We start from the raw sequence: 20238 nt of genomic DNA, 5'->3' as shown, positions 1-20238 counted from the left end.
ACCATAGAGATATAGTTACTAGGCTGTTCAGCAATATTGAACAAAGTGGCTATCTTAAAATTTTGATTGGAAGTGTCTGGAAAATTATGAGCTAAAGAGGAGGACTGATTTCCCTCCAATTACTTTTGGCATTTAAGAGGGCACTAGAACTTTCAATTTTGAATCAAATTAGCTCCTTTAAAATATCAATGATAATACTAGCTATGATATGGTATCCCTGCCTATGTCCTTATATATGCCCTTTTAATACCTTTATGCATATAGTTTTTTCGTTTAATTATCTTATGGACAGTTTCGTGTGTGAAATTAAAAGTTACAACACTTGTTGTGAGGGATATTGAACTGACCACAAGACAATTTTGTCATCATAGTACTACTGCTTCTACTCCTTCAACTACTGCTAATATTATTATTACTGCTACTAAGGCTAAGACTATTACTACTAACTCTACTGCTACTACTATAACTACTGGTGCTACTGCTACTACTAATAGACCCATTAAGGCGAAAATTTTTGGTAATATCGTAACTGTGTTGAAATAGATCGAAACACACTATGCCCATGCTGATTGTCAAGAGGCCGTATCAGCAATGCTTTCAGGATTGTATTAAGTTAAAAATTTCATCGTGAGTTGAAGGGGATGTTGAAAAAAAGGCGCTATTTGCGTATTACTACTAATGCTACTACAACTATTGCTACGCATAATTACTGAACCTTTCAACAATGCTGAAAAATATTTATGTCTCAAAACATTGTTTGGATATTTGTTATGGGAAATGATGGGCGTGTGGGGAGGGATTCTCTCAAATTACTTTGACTCTTAAAAAGGGCACTTTAAGTTCCAATTTAAAATCTAATGAGACTCATTTGAATTTAATACGACCACCCATTTCATAAAAACCTTATATGCCACCAGGGCATAACTTCAAGCCCTTGCCCCAGGTCTCTGGGGGGGGGGGTCTTAATGCCTTAAAAGCCTTAATATATAAAATTTGGACTATTTTGAATAAAATGACTGTCTCAAAATATCTATTGAATACATCTCGGGAAAATGACGTGTTTGTGTGTGTGTGTGTGTGTGTGTGTGTGTGTGCGGAGGGGGAGTAGCTGCGCTCTGATCACTATGACTCTTAAAAGCGCACAAGGACTTTTGATTACCGATACAATGAGTCCAAAGCATATCCGACCACCCTTTCTATAAGAACCTTATATATTCCCAGGGCAGAACATACAGCCCTTTCCCTGAGAGATGTAGGGGGGTTGCCCTCATCACAGACATAAAACCTTGTCCTGAGGACTGTAGGGGGAAGGATATATTCCTCAGAGACATAATTTCCAGACTTTTCAACTACACTAAGCAAAACGACTATATTAAAATGTTGATCGGAAGTGTTTGGGGCAATGATGGGCGTGGGGGGCATTCACCCTCCGATCACCTTTGGCTATTAATAAGGGCACTGGCCCTCTCAATTTCCAATAAAATGAGCCCTTTTTGGAGTTTCTACGACAACACTTTCTATAAAAAACCTTATATGCCTCCAGGGCATAAATTACAACCTTTGCCCCGAGGGCTGTGGAGGAGGGGGGAGTTGTCATCCTCAAAGACGTAATTTCCGAACGTTTCAACAACGTTTAAAAAAATACCTATCTCACAATATTGATTGAATGTTTCTTGGGAAATGGTTGGCGTGAGAGGGGGGTTAGTTGCCCACCAATCGCTTTCGATTATTAAAAAGGGCAATTGCCCTCTTAATTTCCAATCGAATGCCCTTTTTTAGTTTCTACGACAAAACTTTCTATAAAAACCTTATATAACCCCAGGGCATAACTTACAACCTTTGCCTTGAGTGCTTGGGGGGTTGTCATCCTCAAAGAAATAATTTCCGAACCTTTCAACTACGTTGAACAAAATGGCTACTTAAAAAATTTGGTTAGATATGTTTGGGGAAACGGAGGGTGTGGGAGGGTGGCTTGTTGCCCTCCAATCACTTTCGACTATTGAAAAGGGTCATGGCCCTTTCAATTTCCAATCGAATGAGCTGTTTTCGAAGTTTCTACGACAACTCCTTCGATACGAAGTGCCCTGGTCTGAAAAAAAAAAATAAATAAATAATACCTTGTGCCAACATCGTTCTTTACTCAGGCAATACTATTGCGCTGTCTATGATATAATACAACGACAAAAAGAAATACTATTTATCTAAAACAAATGTAAGAAAATTCATTTTCATGACGTAATTGAACATAGAAACCAGAAAAATTCATAAACACTTTCCATAGAAAATTTCATTAGCGGCCTGGATATACTTTCCAAGTCTAGCTGATTCTAGTCAGCTGTCATATATTGGTTTGGCAGCCTTCTGCAAACTGCAATTATCAACAGAAAGTGAGGCCAGCTTTGTTAGCCAACTTGTGAACATATCATTGTGAACATATTGTGTGTTGCCAACCATTTGTTAGCCAACTTGTGAACATATTGTGAACATGTATGTTAAGCTACATTTGCACTAGAATTTCCACTCTAGTGGACAATTTTATTTGCACTAGATTAATATTTGCACTAGAATTGCAAACAATTGCCACTGGCGTGGGAATTCTTTGTCCAAGGGGCAAGGGTTCAATCCCAGTTGTAACTAGTTATTTAGTTTGGGACGGGGGTTAGTGGCATGACTCTGTAAGCTCAGCCAGAGTGGACCCAGCTCTAAATGGGTACCTGGAGAAATCTGGGGAAGGTAAGCAGGAAGGGTGTGTGAAAGCACAGAATGGTTGGCCCCCAGCCCCCCATTGCACTTCCTGGCTGAAAGGCCATGAAACAAAGATCAGCACCGCCGGTTTGGACCTTAAGGGTCTAGTGCCGTCTTACTTACTACTTACTTACTTACTACATTTGCAATGAAATTTTTATTGATACTGAGATTTGCTAGCGCTAATTTGAGCCAATCAAAATTTTTCAGCCAATCAGCTATTCCATGGAAAGCCTGAACGCTCGAAATAGAGCTAGTAAAATATAGATAATAGTGATGCCCTATTGCGAATGGGCCTTTGCCGATCCATTGTAATCTGCAAACTATTCTATATGACCAGCTGACGGATTTTCCGGATTCAGGTACTTCCCACGGAATCTATAGTAAATTGTAAGTTAAGAAAATTTCCGTTTCTGTTTCAACGGCTTTTGATCCTTCTTCCGGTCTTTTGGGCATGATTCACAAAACAAAACATTTTCGGCAGCTGCCAAAGAGGAAATGAAATACACACCCCGTGTCATATCCCCTTTGCAGGGCCATTTTCAGGATTTCGTTTGGGGGTGTTATTTTTGTTGGGGGGAGGGAGTAAAAAACTTTACCATCGAACACATAATACACATGACACCCATATATATATATATATATATATATATATATATATATATATATATATATATATATATATATATATATATATATATATATATATATATATATATATATATATATATATATATATATATATGGTTCTTTTAATTGTTCAGGTGGTGGGACACAAACTTCTTTTTCTTCCATCAATTTATCTTATCCATGTTTTTGATTTTCAAAGTTATGGTAGGCATTGATGACCACCTTTGTTTCTTTTAATTGTTCGGGTGGTGTGACAATTTTTTTTCCACGATTTATCAAATCCTGGTTTTTGATTTTCAAAGGTATAGTAGACACTGATGACCTTATCCATGTCAAAATCCCGAACCCAATCATCATCGCTATCATTTTCAAATTTGACACGTTTTGATTCTTGCTGGACAGGTTAATTTTCATTGACTGACTCATATGTTCGGTGTCACATGTCTTCTAACCGTGTGTGTCTTTGCTCTTCATTTTTATTTTTGACTTGCTCCCATGCTCGATCTTCTTTTCTTTTAACCTCATGTGTCTTTGCTCTTCATTTACATTTTTGATACGCCGCCGCTTTTCTTCTAACCGCGTGTGTCTTTGCTCTTCATTTTCATTTTTGACTCGCTCACTTGCTCGGTTTCGCATGTCTTCTAACCGCCTGTGCCTTTGCTCTTCATTTTTGACACGTTTTTTGGATTTTGATTACTTCAGACAATTTAGCAATGGCCTTTGCTTTAACTGCCTGTATTGGTGTTGTCGGAATTGATGGTCTTGGTCGTCGATTTTCACATCTTATCATGTTTGATAGTTCAGGTGCTGGTTACAAAGAGTCATTATTTATCAAACAGTTCGTGGTAACGAACTGTAGCAAGGAGCAACCCAGCTCAATAGTAACCGAAACTCTAAAAAAAGGAATTATGATACCAATATATACATCAAAAGAATCGGATCTTTACTCTGATTTCAAATATATAAGTTTCATCAAGTTTAGTCATACCAATTAAAAGTTACGAGCCTTAGAAACTGTGCCTTATTTTGGAAAACAGGATGAAAAACCCCTTAAAAGTCATAGAATTTGAATGAAAATCAAACCATCAGATTCAACGCATCAGAGAACCCTGCTGTAGAGGTTTCAAACTCCTATCTGCACAAATGAGGAATTTTGTATTTTTTGCAGGAAGACAGATCACGGATGCGTGTTTGTTTTTATGGCACTTGGTATTAACCAAGTGACATGTAGCAATCACAAATTCTGTCGGTCTGTCTGTCTGTCTGTCGTTTAGGCACAGGTTTTGCTACTTTAGGCGCTTCCAGGTAAGCTAGGACGATGAGATTTGGCAGGCGTATCAGGGACTGGACCAGATTAAATTACAAATAGTCGTTGTCCAGATTTGACCATCTGGAGGGGGGATTGGGGGGCCGGTTAATTCGAAAAAAATAGAAAAATGAAGTATTTTTAACATACGAACGGGTTATCGGATCTCAATGAAATTTGATATTTAGAAGGATATCGTGTCTCAAGGCTCTTATTTTAATTCCCAACCGGATCTGGTGACACTGGAGGGAGTTTGGGGGGAAACCTAAAATCATGGAAAACGCTTAGAGTGGAGGGGTCGGGATGAAACTTGGTGGGAGAAATAAGCAGAAGTCTTAGATACGTGATTGACATAATTGGAACAGATCCGTTTTCTTTGGGGTAGTCGGAGGGGGAGGGTTAATTCTGAAAAATTAGAAAAAATGAGGTATTTTTAACTTACGAACGGGTGATCTGATCTCAATGAAATTTGATATTTAGAAGAATATCGTGTCTCAAAGCTCTTATTTTAAATCCCGACCAGATCTGGTGACACTAGGGGGGAGTTTGGGGGGAACCTAAAATCATCGAAAACGCTTAGATTGGAGGGATCGGGATGAAACTTGGTAGAAAAAATAAGCAGAAGTCTTAGATACGTGATTGAAATAGCCTAATTGAAACGGATCTGCTCTATTCGGGGGAGGGGGGAGGGTTAATTCTGAAAAATTAGAAAAAATGGCACATTTTAAACTTACGAAGGAGTGATCGGATCTTCATGAAACTTCATATTTAGAAGGACCTTGTAACCCAGATCTCTTATTTTAAATCACAACCGGATCCAGCATCATTGGGGGGGGGGGGCAGTGGGGGGGGGCGGAAATCTTAGAAAATACTTAAAGCGGAGAGATCAGGATGAAACTGGATGGGAAGAATATAAACCTGTCTAAGATACGTGACTGACATAACCAGACTGGATCTGCTCTCTTTGGTGGAGTTGGGGGGGGGGGAGGGTAATTCGGAAAAACGAGGTATTTGTAACTTACGAACGGGTGACCAAATCTTAATGAAATTTGATAATTAGAAGAATTTTGTGCTTTAAAGCTCTAATTTTAAATTCCGACCAGATCCTGTGACATTGGGGGGAGTTGGAGGGGGAAACTGGAATTCTTGGAAAATGTGAAAATCGGGGTATTTTTATCTTAGGAATAAGTGATCAGATCTTGATGAAACTTGATATATATAGAAGGATCTTATGTCTCAGATGCTCCATTTTTGACTCGAATTGTATCCGGGGACATAGGGGGTTGGAGGAGGGGAACACAAATCTTGGAAAACACTTAGAGTGGATAGATCGGGATGAAACTTGATGGGAATAACCACAAGTTTTAGATACGTGATTTGACATAATTGGAACGGATCGGTTCTCTTTGGAGGAGCTGGGGGGTGTTAATTTGGAAAAATTTGAAAAATTTACGTATTTTTAACTTAAGAACGGGTGACCGGATCTTAATGAAATTTTATATTTAGAACGAATTCGTGTCTCAGAGCTCTTATTTCAAATTCCAACCAGATCTGTTGACATTGGGGGGAGTTGGAGGGGGAAATCGGAAACCTTGGAAAACGCTTGGAGTGGAGGAATCGGGATGAAGCTTGGTGGATAGAATAAGCAAATGTCCTTGATACATGATTGACGCAACCGTACTGGATTCGCTCTCATTGGGGGATTTAGGGGGGAGGGGTTCAGTGAGTTGGTGAGTTTGGTGCTTCTGGACGTGATAGGACGATGAAAATTGGTAGGCGTGTCAGGGAGCTGCACAAATTGACTTGATAAAGTCGTTTTCCCAGATTCGACCATCTGGGGGGCTAAAGGGAGAGGAACAATTATAAAACATGAGGTATTTATAACTTACGAGCGGGTGATCGGATCTTAATAAATTTTGATATTTAGAAGGACATCGTGACTCAGAGCTCTCATTTTAAATCCAGACCGGCATCAAGCCTCCGATTTTCCTTTTAATCAATCTATTAATTCTTAGAATTTTGTTAGAGCTCATACCATATGAGCTCTTGGCTCTTAGCTCTTCTTGCCTTGTCAAAAGTGCCATAAGTGCCATATGAGCTCTTAGCTCTTGTTTTTTTTTTTATTGGCCAGAACATAAACAAAGTTCCTGTTCTGAAGAACAGAACAGGAACATTAAAGAACAGAAACATTTCTAAGACGCAAGCTCTTCTACAATTAGCTCCACTGTTTCTCCGCGGGTTGGTAAAAGAAACTTATACTGAAAAAGTTGGTAAAATATAACTTATACTGAAAATATAACTTATACTATAACTTATACTGTATACTATAACTTATAACTATACTTATATAACTTATACTGGTAAACTTATACTGAAAAAGTTAGTTGGTAAAAGAAACTATATTGAAAACAGAAAGTATGGTTTTGCAACTTGGGTGTTCCGAAAGAGAGGAGGATTACAAAAAAATGTACGTGTGTTACAATGCCTAAATTTTTTACGAGAAGGAAAAGGCTTTAGAAAGAATTGTTCTAGGCTAATGAGAGCTGAAAGTATAGAGTAAAACATGCAGATAATTTAGGTTAACACTTATTCATATTTTTTTTATTTCATGAGTATTATAAACGTTTGAATGGAACTTAAAAGCTATGAAGAGCTAGGTGACAAAAATTTCTTTTGAACGGGATTTTTTTGTATGTGACTCGAAACTTTTCGTTCTCGAAACTTGACATAGCAACAGCAGGTGAATATAGCAATGGATAAATAAGTGGGTTTATTTGGCCTCCTTGTCTGATATCAAACTGTTCGTGGTAACGAACTGTAGTAAGGAGCGACCCGGCTCAATAGTAACTGAAACTCTAAAAAACGGAATTTTGATGCCAATAATTTCATCAAAAGAATTGTATTTTAATGCTGATTTTAAATAAAAAAGTTTCATCAAGTTTAGTCGTACCCATCAGAAGTTACGGGCCTGAGAAAATTTGCCTTATTTTAGAAAATAGGGGGAAACAACCCTTGAAAGTCACCAAATCTTAACAAGAATCAAACCATCGGATTCAGCATATCAGAGAAACCTATAGTAGAAGTTTCAAGCTCCTATCTACAAAAATGTGGAATTTTTTATTTTTTGCCACAAGACAGATCACGGATGCGTGTTGTTTCATTTATTTTTTTTTCCCAGGGGTGATCATATCGACCCAGTGGTCCTAGAATGTCGCAAGAGGTCTCATTCTGACGTAAATTAAAGTTTCACATCACAAAAATAAATCAATGTAATTAAAGCTTACCCTTTAACATGGAAGGACAGGCAAGTAGCCTCTAATTATCCCTATTGAACAATTGACTGCAACAAAGCTAAAACTCAAAATACATATAAATAAGATTAGTTTATTTGGCATCTGATCACCTCAATTGACGCAATAAAACACTATATATTTTTTCAATGAAAATTATTGGTGGTTAAATTAATTCGGTTAAAAAGATTGTATGAAGATGAATTTGACACAATTTTAGTTGATTCGTTTGAAATAATAAGAGTTCAAAGGACAAGAAACTAGTTATTATGTAATCACGACCTACCATATAAAAGCTTTTTTTAATAGGAAATAGAGCAGCAAAACTCGTAATTAAACTGCAGATAGAATAAAAAAAATAGCAAGTGTCCAAAATTTCCGGTTGAATAACTTCTTATAGAAAAAAAAATATAAAAAAATAAATAAAAGTAAACAAAAGAAACAAATAAAATAAATATAAAGAAAAATTTCACCAAGCTGTACCATGTCCCACTTAATCTATTACAAAATATTTTGGTACTTGTATGATATACCCCTTATTCAATATTCTTCTAATTTGTTTCTCTGACACTCAGTCCCAATAAAATATACCTAAGTATGATAAAAATATATAACTTTGGAACAAATCTGGGCTATATATTTTCACAATAGCGAGGGTGGGGTGTAAAGAATAGCGGGTCTGCATTAGGTACAATTATTCTGCATATTATGTAGTAAGAATTGTTTTGAACTTCACACTTTCCAAATAATTTACAACAACCCCCGCCCCTCAAAGTGCAAATATATAGCTTAAATCATATATTTTCCATCTATTCTGTCTCTTCTCTTTGTCATGTCTCACGCTAAGTAAAACAAACAAAAGAAAAAACAAGTTTTGCAGGCGTCAATGAATGAACAGTTGAGCTTTAGAGGGTTTATCATAAAAATACCGATATTTATATGTTTGCATAATTTAGTCCCCTTGTTCCTGAGACTTACAATTATTATGTCCCCTGTACTTACCATGCTTTGAGCCTTATGGTAGGTTGCATTGGAATGACTATCTTGAAATTTCGATCGAAAGCCACGTGGAGTGTGGGGGGAGGTACCAAGGGACACGTTGGGTGTAGAAAGGGAGTCAAATTTCCGTGCAACTGGTTTTGGTTTTGACTCTAAATATGAAGAAAAGAGCTTATTAGCTGTAATTGATGGAGCCGGTTCCCAACTTTCTATGGCCATCGGTTCTATATAATCAGTTCCATACCCTTGGAATAAAACCCTAATACGCTGGAGACTTGTTCCTCTTTATTAAGTCAAAGCTACCGCGTTGAGCTAAAATGGAACACATAAAAAGAGTTTCATGTTTTCACGTTTTTCATGCGAAATAGAATATAATACTTGAGAAATGATCCTGTGAAGTATAATTTTTAAAACTGGATATAATGTGGGCTGTTAACAATGATTTTGTTCGAAGAAAGGGAAGTTTTTGAATTATTATTTTTTGGTATATATAAAGGATGCCCAGTCCCGCAACCCCTTCCCTTATATGTAGGTTACCCTCAAAATAAAATTATTCATGTTGCAAATTCAGTATTTTTGCTATAAGATGGGATCCACCTCCCCTTCTCTCTCAGGGCTATACAAAGGCTAAAACTCAATTTTACTACGTTGGCTATAAAAAAGATATTGCGCAACAGCAAAACGCCAATATTTGTCATTTTGTGTCGTAAAACTTCAATTTTTATCCTAACAGGACAAAATGTTTTCGAACCAAAATTCTAAGACGGCTAATTGGTTTAGAACTTTCGAATACCTCTTTAAAGTCGATATACCTCATGAGTGGCAAACTGCGACATAAAAACTAAAACTAAAAAATCTTGCCACTGTCTAATTTTGACATTTCCTCACATCAAGGCCAAATCGAGGATTTTTGTTCAGAGACTATTTTTCCGGGGGGGGGGGGTTTACAAAAACGCCTCAAAATTTGTTTATTTGCATTTTGTTACGGTTTTACGAGTCAGACATTGGGGGGGGGTAAACCCTGTGCCCCTCCCCTGGACACGACCACGCCTCATACCTGGGATAATTTCCATTGGTTTAAAGTTTCAACATCACTCTTTACGTTTACATTCATTGAAACAAGTGTATTTTTAATTCAATTACTTGCAGAAACCTACTGCTGTTGGAATTCCCGCCACTGAATTACGTTTGACAGCTACATTTCTTTCCCTTGTCTTTATTGTTATGGCATTTAGTAAACGGTTAAATAACAAACGCCTTCCGACGACTAAGGCGAAGCAGGAAATAATACAAATTTAGAACGCATATGGCATACTAAAAACCAAAAGAACAATTAATCAGGACAGGACGGGGAGGACAATAATGAATGCAAAGAAGGTAGAATTGGATATGGTCCTTGTCAGGCACGTGCACTTGAGCTTTCGAGCAAAGACCACGCAGGCAGGCGCAATTCTGTTATTTTGGGGAGAAGCCGATTATAATATATTCAATATTGGACGCAGGGTCGTATCCAGGATTTTTCGGTACTTGTGTATTATTCAGAACACACTCAATAAGTGAAGTTAAGTTCTTTCGTGAAACAAACTACGATGCAGGTACATTTTATGAGAAAACCCGGTCTCATAGCCACAAAGACAAAACTCAATTTAGTTTGCTACGCATAGTGATAGAAGATAGTGTCTGAAAATGGATTTTGAAATGAAGGTTTGGGATTTGCCAGAGACTGAAAAAGAGGCAATTATGTTTTTCCAGGATAAGGGGTTGTTGCCCACAACAAAACAGTGCGTCAATGGACAACCTGACTTTATACTCTTACGAGAAGGAACATTTAGGTTAGGCTAGGTTTATCTAATTGAAATGTACCTGCATCGTGGTTTGTTTCACGATAGAACCTAACTTCACTTATTGAGTGTGTTCTGAATAATACACAAGTACCGATTTTTTTCGGGAGGGGGGTTTACAAGAGCTTTTTTCGGGGGCTGTTTCATAAAAAAAACTTCAAAAATGTATCAAAAATTAGTATTTATTCATTTTTATAACGGTTTTACGAGTTGGAAAACGATTCAGGGGGGGGGGGTTCAAATCCCCGGTACTTGTTAATTGTACGGAACCCATTCAAGAATTTTGCTGAGAAAAACTGGTTTTGTAGCGACAAAGACAAAACTCATGTAGTTTTCAACTTATAGTTTTAAAGGTTACTGTCTGAACATGGATGTTCAAATGAAGATTTGTGATTTGCCAAGAACTGAAGAAGAGCCAATTAGATTTTTCCAGGATAAGGAAGTGTTTCCAATTTGTCCTGGCTCTCAACTTTTTCATCACAGTCCACCAATTTGATTTTAATTCAATAAATATTTATAATATCTAACCTTTCTCTCCTTTCTAGACAATTCTTACTGATATTTATCCATTCTGAGCGGCCTTATTTCAATAATTTTCTGTTGTAGCTTCCATAGTTTTGTTACTAAACTAAAATGTTTTAATCATATTTTGGTATATTATATTGTGATTAACCTAACTTCACTTCTTGAGTGTGGTCGTTATAATGCGTATGCACCAACACTAAGAGGATGGGAGAAGCGGATAAGCAAGATGTATTTTTCAAAATCTAGGGGGCAATTTTTTTGTCATTTTGCAAGATTTCAATCAGTTTTATTTTCTTTTTCCAATAAAAACACCAAAAAAAGGATATTTTCAATTAATATGCAAATACAGAGCATATTTGAAATCCTTCTAATTTATATTCATGAGAGGAATAATTACTTCATTTATCCTAGCTAATATCAGTTTGTAATTTTTAGTATCAGATGTTTATAATGTCTAACCTTTCTCTCCTTTCAATGTAATTCTTACTGATGTTTATCCATTCTGGGCGACCTTTTTCCAATAATTTTCTGCTGTAGTTTCCATAATTTTGTTCGAAGTATTATATTTTCATTACAATTTGCTACATTTCATTAATATTTACCTAACTTCACTTCTTGGGTGTGTTCCGTGTAATTAGTTACGTACAAAGCCCCCTTACTCCCCTTGATAGGCCTTGATTAGATGTTGCAAAAATCCTTATAGAGTCGCGAGGTTTCAGGGGACGCGTATCTACCTCCTGCATGTATTCCAGGTCAACGTAATTCACCTGTTTTTGTGCTTTAGAATTTTGAAGACCCTCTCCTAGACAAATTTATGCGTGTATGATAGGTCCTTTTAAAGTACTATCAAACCGGCGACAACATTCCAGTTTTAAGGAGTAACATCAAACAGTTCGTGGTAACGAACTGTAGTAGGGAGTGACCCGGCTCAATAGTAAACGAAACTCTAAAAAAAGGAATTTTGATGCTAAAAGACACATCAAAAGAATCGAATTTTCATGCTTATTTTAAATTTATAAGTTTCATCAGATTTATTCTTTGTCATCAAAAGTTACAAGCCTGAGCAAATTTGCCTTATTTTGGAAAACAGGGGGAAACATCCCCTAAAAGTAATGGAATCTTAACGAAAATCATACGACCGCATTCAGCGTATCAGAGAATAATATAGCAAACATTTCAAGCTCCTATCTACAAAAATGTGGAATTTCATATTTTTTGCCAGAAGACAGATCACGGGTGCGTGTTTATTTGTTTTTTGTTTTTTTTCCAGGGGTCATCGTATCAATCAAGTGGTACTAGAATGTCGCAAGCGGGCTCATTCTAACGGAAATGAAAAGTTATAGTGCCCTTTTTAAGTGACCAAAAAATTGGAGGGCACCTAGGCCCCCTCTCACGCTCATTTTTTCCCAAAGTCAACGGATCAAAATTTTGAGATAGCCATTTTGTTCCGGATAGTCGACAACCACAATAACTATGTCTTTGGGGATGACCTACTACCCAAACGTCCTTGGGGGAGGGGCTGCAAGTTACAAACTTTGACCAGTGTTTACATACAGTAATAGTTATTGGGTAGTGTAGAGACGTTTTCAGGGGGATTTTTATAGTTTGGGGGTGGGGTTGAGGGGAGGGGGCTATGTGGGAGGATCTTTCCTTGGAGGAATATGTCATGGGGGAAGAGAAATTCAATGAAAAGGACGCGGGATTTTCTAGCATTACTATAGAAAAAACCATGAAAAAATAAACATGAAAAAGTTTTTTCAACTGAAATTAAGGAGTAGCATTAAAACTTAAAACGAACAGAGATTATTATGCATATGAGGGGTTCTAAAAATACTTCAGCATAAAGAACCATTATGCTGTATTTAGGAGGAGACAAATACCTCGGTCTTTATGCTAAAGTATTTTTAGTTATTTCAACTATTTATTCTACGGCCTTTCTGATTCAGGGGTCATTCTTAAAGAATTGGGACAAAACTTAATATTTAGTGTAAAGAGCGAGGTATTAACGAAGGGACAAACCCCCTCATATACACAATAAAAATGTAAGAATATAAAAGTTTCTTACGTTAGCTAATTCTGAAGTTAGGTATATTTTTTACTAATAAAAACGTTCGTTAAAAATTAAAAGTTCTAGTTGCCTTTTTAGGTAACCAAAACATTGGAGGGCAATTAGGCCTCCTTCTCCACCCCTTATTTCTCAAAATTGTCTGATCAAAACTAAGAGAAAGCCATTTAGCCAAAAAAAGAATTAATATGCAAATTTCTTTTTAATAGTTTATGTGCTGAGAGTCAAAATCAAACATGCATTAATTCAAAAACGTTCAACAAGAGCTAAGAGCTCATATGGCACTTGTGACGAGGCAAGAAGAGCTAAGAGCCAAGAGATCATATGGTATGAGCTCTAACAAAATCCTATGAATCATTAGATTGATTTAAAAGGAAAATAAGAGGCTTAATGCTGGACAGAATTTAAATAAGAGCTCTGAGTCACGATGTCCTTCTAAATATCAAAGTTCATTAAGATCCGATCACCCACTCGTAAGTTATAAATACCTAATTTTTTCTAATTTTTCCTCTCCCTTTAGCCCCCCAGATGGTCGAATGTGGGAAAATGACTTTATCAAGTCAATTTGTGCAGGTCCCTGACACACCTACCAATTTTCATCGTCCTAGCACGTCCAGAAGCACCAAACTCGCCAAATCACTGAACGCCTCCCCCCAACTCCCCCAAAGAGAGCGAATCCAGTACGGTTACGTCAATCACGTATCAAGGACATTTGCTTATTCTATCCACCAAGCTTCATCTCGATTCCTCCACTCCAAGTGTTTTCCAAGATTTCCCCCTCCAACACCCCCAATGTCAAAAGATCTGGTTGGGATTTGAAATAAGAGCTCTGAGACATAAATTCCTTCTAAATATCAAATTTCATTAAGATCCGATCACCTATTCATTAGATAAAAACACCCCAATTTACCCGTTTTCTAAGAATTCCGGTTTCCCCCTAAAACTCCCCCCAATGTCACAGGATCTGGTTGGACTTTAAAATTAGAGCTTTAAAGCACAAGATCCTTCTAAATATCAAATTTCATTAAGATATGGTCACCCTTTCGTAAGTTACAAATACCTCATTTTTCCAAACTACCCCTCCCCTACTCCACCAAAGAGAGCAGATCCGGTCCGGTTATGTCAGTCACGTATCTTAGACAGGTTTTTATTCTTCCCATCCAGTTTCATCCTGATCTCTCCGCTTTAAGTATTTTCTAAGATTTCCGGTCTCCCCCCAACTGCTCCCCCAATGACGCTGGATCGAGATTTGGTTGAGATTTAAAACAAGAGACCTGAGTTACGAGGTCCTTCTAAATATGAAGTTTCATGAAGATCCAATCACTCCTTCGTAAGTTAAAAATACGTCATTTTTACTAATTTTTCAGAATTTACCCCCCCCCCCGTTAGAGCGGATCCGTTCCAATTATGTAAATCACATGTCTAAGACTTCTGCTTATTTTTCCCACCAAGTTTCATCCAGATCCCTCCAATCTAAGCGTTTTCCATGATTTTAGGTTCCCCCACCACAAACTCCCCCTCCCCCAATGTCACCAGATCCGGTCGGGATTCAGAATAACAGCTTTGAGACACGATATCCTTCCAAATATCAAATTTCATTAAGATCTGATCAACCGTTAGTAAGTTAAAAATACTTAATTTTTTCTATTTTTTCCGAATTGACGGGCCCCCACTCCCCCCAGATGGTCAAATAGGGAAAACGACTATTTCCAGTTTAATTTGGCTTGGTCCCTGATACGCCTGTCAAATTTCATCGTCCTAGCTTACCTGAAAGTGCCTAAAGTAGCAAAACCAGGACCGACAGACAGACCGACAGAATTTGCGATTGCTATATGTCACTTGGTTAGTACCAAGTGCTATAAAAACAACTAGTTTTTTTAACTGAGAGTAAGGAGCGATATTAAAACTTACAACGAACAGAAAATACTCCGTATATGAAATGGGTTGTCCCCTCCGCAATCCCTCGCTCTTTACGCTAAAGTTTGACTCTTTGCCACAATTCTACTTTTTAAATCAATTAAAAACTTTAGCATTAAGAGCGAGGGATTGCGGAGGGGACAGCCCATTTCATATACGGAGTAATTTCTGTACGTTTTAATTTTTGTCGCTCCTTACTTTCAGTTAAAAAAAAACTAGTTTTTTTATTTAATCAAATATAAAAAGCCTTTTGCAGCTCTGGTGAAATAGAAAAAAAATCTCAAAATCCATGGCCTCTGAAGGACTAGGAGAGAACACGGGAGGTATAAAAACATTATTAAAGATATCAGGAGGTATTTCGTTATCTGCAACATATTTTGCAGTCTCAAACCACCTTAAACTAGCCAGCTTTTTTGTATGATTGCCAAATTCCGCAGTCCTAAAAAAAAAGACCGCGAGTCCTAAAAAAGAACTAAATAAAATAAAGGATTTAAATGTAAGAGTAGCTAAAGGAATAAAAAATTTGCCGAATTTCAAACTCGAGGCCATCATTTTTTGAGGAGATTACAAAACAACATTAAAGAACGCATACGTATTTTCTATATTCATTTCAGTTACGTTTTGACGAGTTGTACAAAGGTTTTGACGAGTTGCCATCTCCCTGGATACAACCCTGAGTCCACGTATTATTCCCATATAAACATTTAAATCCCTTTACTTGGGAAAAAGTTTTTTATTTACAAAATATCTGGCAGAACCTGGATGTAAAAAAAAAAAAAAATACTGAAAAAAGCATTACTTTGGTGAAAAGTGACATTTTTTTGCCAAAATATATATACAGCAGGAAAATGTTTACGTTTTATGTCATAATATGTCCCTTTTTACCCCTTTACGTCCCAAATTTCTAGGCTTGTGTCATTTTTTGCCCTTTTATGTCATTGTATCCCGGCACATGGGGATGTGTCCTTTTGACATAAAATATGTACAGTTGGCAACCTTGTTGCTACGCTGGTTTGACTGCAGCTCAACAAGCGGCTTTTGGCAATTATTCCAGAAGTTTCAAACAGTTCCTGGTAACGAACTAAAAGTAAGGAGCGACCCGGCTCAATAGTAACTGAAACTTTAGAAAACGGAATTTCCATACCAGTAGATACATCAAAAGAATCAGATTTTAATGTTGATTTTAAATATACAAGTTCCATCAAGTTTAGTCTTATCCATAAAAAGTTATGAGCCTGAGAAAATTTGCCTTATTTTCAAAAAAGGAGGAAACACCCCCTAAAACTCATAGAATCTTAATGAAAATCACACAATCAGATTCAGCGTACCAGAGAACCTTACTGTAGTAGGTTTCAAGCTCATATCTGTAAAAATGTGGGATTTTGTGGTGTTTTTTTGCCAGAAGACATCACGGATGCGTGTTCATTTGTTGTTGTTTTTTCCTAGGGATGATCGTATCGACCCAGTGGTCCTAGAATGTTGGAAACGGACTCATTCGAACGGAAATCAAAAGTTCTAATGCCTTTTTTAAGTGATCAAAAATTGGAGGGCAACTAGGCCCCCTTCAACCCTCTTTTTCCCAAAGTACCGAATCGAAATTTTGAGATAGCCATTTTGTTCAGCATAGTCAAAAAATCTAATAACTATGTCTCCGAGGACGACTTTATCCCCAACAGTCCCCGGGGGAGGGGCTGCAAATTATGAACTTTGCTTATCACCAATTTTATGACATAAAATAGGTCCTCAAACAGTATGTAGTAACCTTTATCAATAAATAAAGAATCAACCTTGAAATGTTTGGAATTAATTATTAGCTCTAAAAAGACCTGAATATTTTTTTTTTCTACCGCATTGCCTATAAGGGATCATGGGTTTTTCTTAATGAACATTTTAAAAAATATCGTTTTTCAGAAGAAAGTAAACATTATAACTGGAAAAGAACAAAATTAACCTATATAAGACGATGGGTACTACCATCTTACCCCCCTCCCTCTTCACTCTTAAGTTTGACTAGCGCTTTACTGAAAACATTTTAGATTTTAATATATAGGAAACTGGTACTTTTTTCGAAGCTACGCGCTCCACCGTTCCCATAAAACTGAAGGGACAGTCCTGTGCCCATCAATCAGTGAATCAAACAGGTCGTGGTAGCAAAATATGAGCAAGGAGCGACATGGATCAATAGTAACCGAAACTCTAAAAAACGGAACTTTAATACCAATAGATACATACAAAAAAAATTGGATTTTTATCCTGATTTCAAATATATAATTTTCATAAGGTTTAATCTTAACCATCAAAAGTTACCTGAGAAAATTTGCTTTATTTTTGAAAAAAGGGAGAAACACGTTACCTGGGATGATCTTTCCATGGAGGAAATTTTCATGGGTAAAGGGACATTGCTATGAAGGGGGCACCAAATTTCACAGCATTCTTTAGAAAACTATAAGAAATTAAATAAAAAACTAGCTTTGTCAACCAAAAGTAAGGAACAGCATCAAAACTTAAAACAAACAGAAATTATTCCGTATATTAAGGGGTTCACCCTATAGTCAATACCTTGATCTTTGCGCTAAAGATTTTTTTTAGTACTTTCGAGAGAGCTATTTATTCTAATTAAACGGTCTTTTCGTTTTATATTTATAATTTTATTCTACTTTTCCGTTTTCCTTGGGACTCCTATGGTATATGGCGAAAATATTCACTGAGGTTGTATGTTCTATTTTAATCAAAGTCTTCCGAAAATCCCTCATTAACTCCCTATATTTTATTTGATAGACAGAAATTGTGGTTTTTGTCATTATTTTCCTCCCAGTAAGAACCCCTCAAATGCACAGGGGTGGCAGCAACACCGTTACCTTTAGAATGACGTCCCTCAATATAAGAAAAACAAATTATCTCATCTAAAGATTACTAAACACGAAGACATACTTTCCGCCAAATTTTACACTTGCCACCCAGTGTACGTGAATTTCGAAAGTGGGTGCCCTCTCTAATATACAATGATGAAGGTGTCAATCACCTGGCATATAATCTTTGGCATAGGAGTTTATCAACAAGGTAAACATTTGAAGAATTCTCAGCAGGTATGTTACTGCGTCGGTAAGAGTACCACAAAAGTAAATAATACTCGAAACGTGAGAATAGTTTCAAGATATGACTAATAAACCTGCTTCTTGTACTTTTGGCTGAAAAGTAAGGTAAGAATCTACACAAACATTCAAACAAATACATCCTCTATATATATATATATATATATATATATATATATATATATATATATATATATATATATATATATATATATATATATATATATATATATAAGAACTTTCTATAATAAAGTGAGTTTCCCGGTAATTCAGGGGAAGTTCTATTAGCAAAAACAAATACCTCCCTAGCAATTCTCACCAGGAAGGTTGAACGATACACAAGGATCATAAAGTATAATATTATAATAAGTATAATATATAATAAAAGTATAATAAACTTATATAAGTATAAGTATAATAGTATAATAAAGGGTCGGACAACATTATACTATATGTTAGGCATAGTTAAAAGGTTTTTAATTAGTTATTTACAATATAGTTTCACTTATCAAATAGTCTGAATAAACATCAGTTTTCTCTTGCTCATTGGCAGGTTATCAACCTTAAACTAGTGTGTCTACTGTTGGCAGATTGCTCTTTGTGGTGGCAGCGGTGGTAACCGACAGGGATGGGAGGTGGAGAGAAGTGATAAACCAGCTGATGAGCCCGTCATCAGTACATTCTATGATCTTTCTAGGTAGAATCGTCGTATCTGTTTAGAAGAAGACATTGTACTTATCGGTTATATAATAAACACTATAGAATTCCGATCGCGGATGATGCGAACATGACACAAGAAACTGGTCAAGAAACTTCTTTATACCATACAATTAGCTCTGGCTTGGTTGGAAAATAAATTTTAGCTATATCTTATTTAAGTATTTATTTGGTATTTTGGTTTGTTTGGTTAGTATAATACATGCTATGCTTTACCCTCCCCCCCTAATATATAATTCAAATATATAGCCCAAATTTGTTTCTAAACTATTATATTTTCATCATATCTTGTTTGATTTCATTAACATTAATCGAACTTCATTTCCCGAATGTTTACTGTATAACCGATAAGTACCGAATACATACCTAACAGATCTTTTTTGCTCACCAGGGATGCCGGAACATAAATATTTGCTGAAGCATATGGTAGACTAGTCAACAGCACTTCGTGGCATTCCAACTAGGCACCGCTCTTGTTTCGTAGGCCTAAACTATTTTTCGGCAACACACTCACAAATATTTATTTTTAATTCATACTCTATGATTCATTTTGAAACTACTAAAGATTCAAGGGAAATGGGAAGTTCTTGGAAGGGTGCATTGCATTATACGAGAAACACTCAATAATTTGAATCGCAAACATGAGACATCGCCCATTTTTCACGGTGTTAATACCAGACAATTAGCTTCGGATCGCTGGGAAAATACATTGTAATTATATTTTAATTAAACATTTAGTGAAGGTTGGCTAATGCTGATGAGATAAAACAAAATATGATGAAGATGTAAGGTACTTATGCATAGGTACTCGTAAGCTACAAGGTACTTATGTAAGGTATGTATAGATGCTTATGTAAGGTACTCGTGAAAAACGGGTAATATCTCATGGTCGCGAACCGAATTCTCGAGTGTTTATCGTATAATGCATAAGCATTCTCCCGTAAGTCGTCACGTGATCCACATTTTCTATTCTTTTTTCGTCTTTTCAAACTGTTAGCGTCTTTCCAAATTCCGCTGTTCGTAATCGGCACTTGATTCCAGAAAAGAGAATGTTCTACAAACGATAATCCTCTTTTAACTACACACATTTCAATGTAGGATCATTCAACAA

General features: G+C 36.5%; 1 protein-coding gene across 2 annotated transcripts in view; it reads right to left on the bottom strand.

The window, feature by feature from the left end:
• LOC136035213 (protein crumbs-like) overlaps nucleotides 1–20238 on the bottom strand; it is a 225149-nt gene that overhangs the window by 143289 nt on the left and 61622 nt on the right. The window lies entirely within an intron of this gene.

This window comes from Artemia franciscana, chromosome 14 (genome assembly GCF_032884065.1).
Source record: "Artemia franciscana chromosome 14, ASM3288406v1, whole genome shotgun sequence".
NCBI classification, from domain to species: Eukaryota; Metazoa; Arthropoda; class Branchiopoda; order Anostraca; family Artemiidae; genus Artemia; species Artemia franciscana.
Note: the sequence above shows the minus strand (reverse complement) of the source record. Positions and strands in the feature narration are given on the sequence as shown.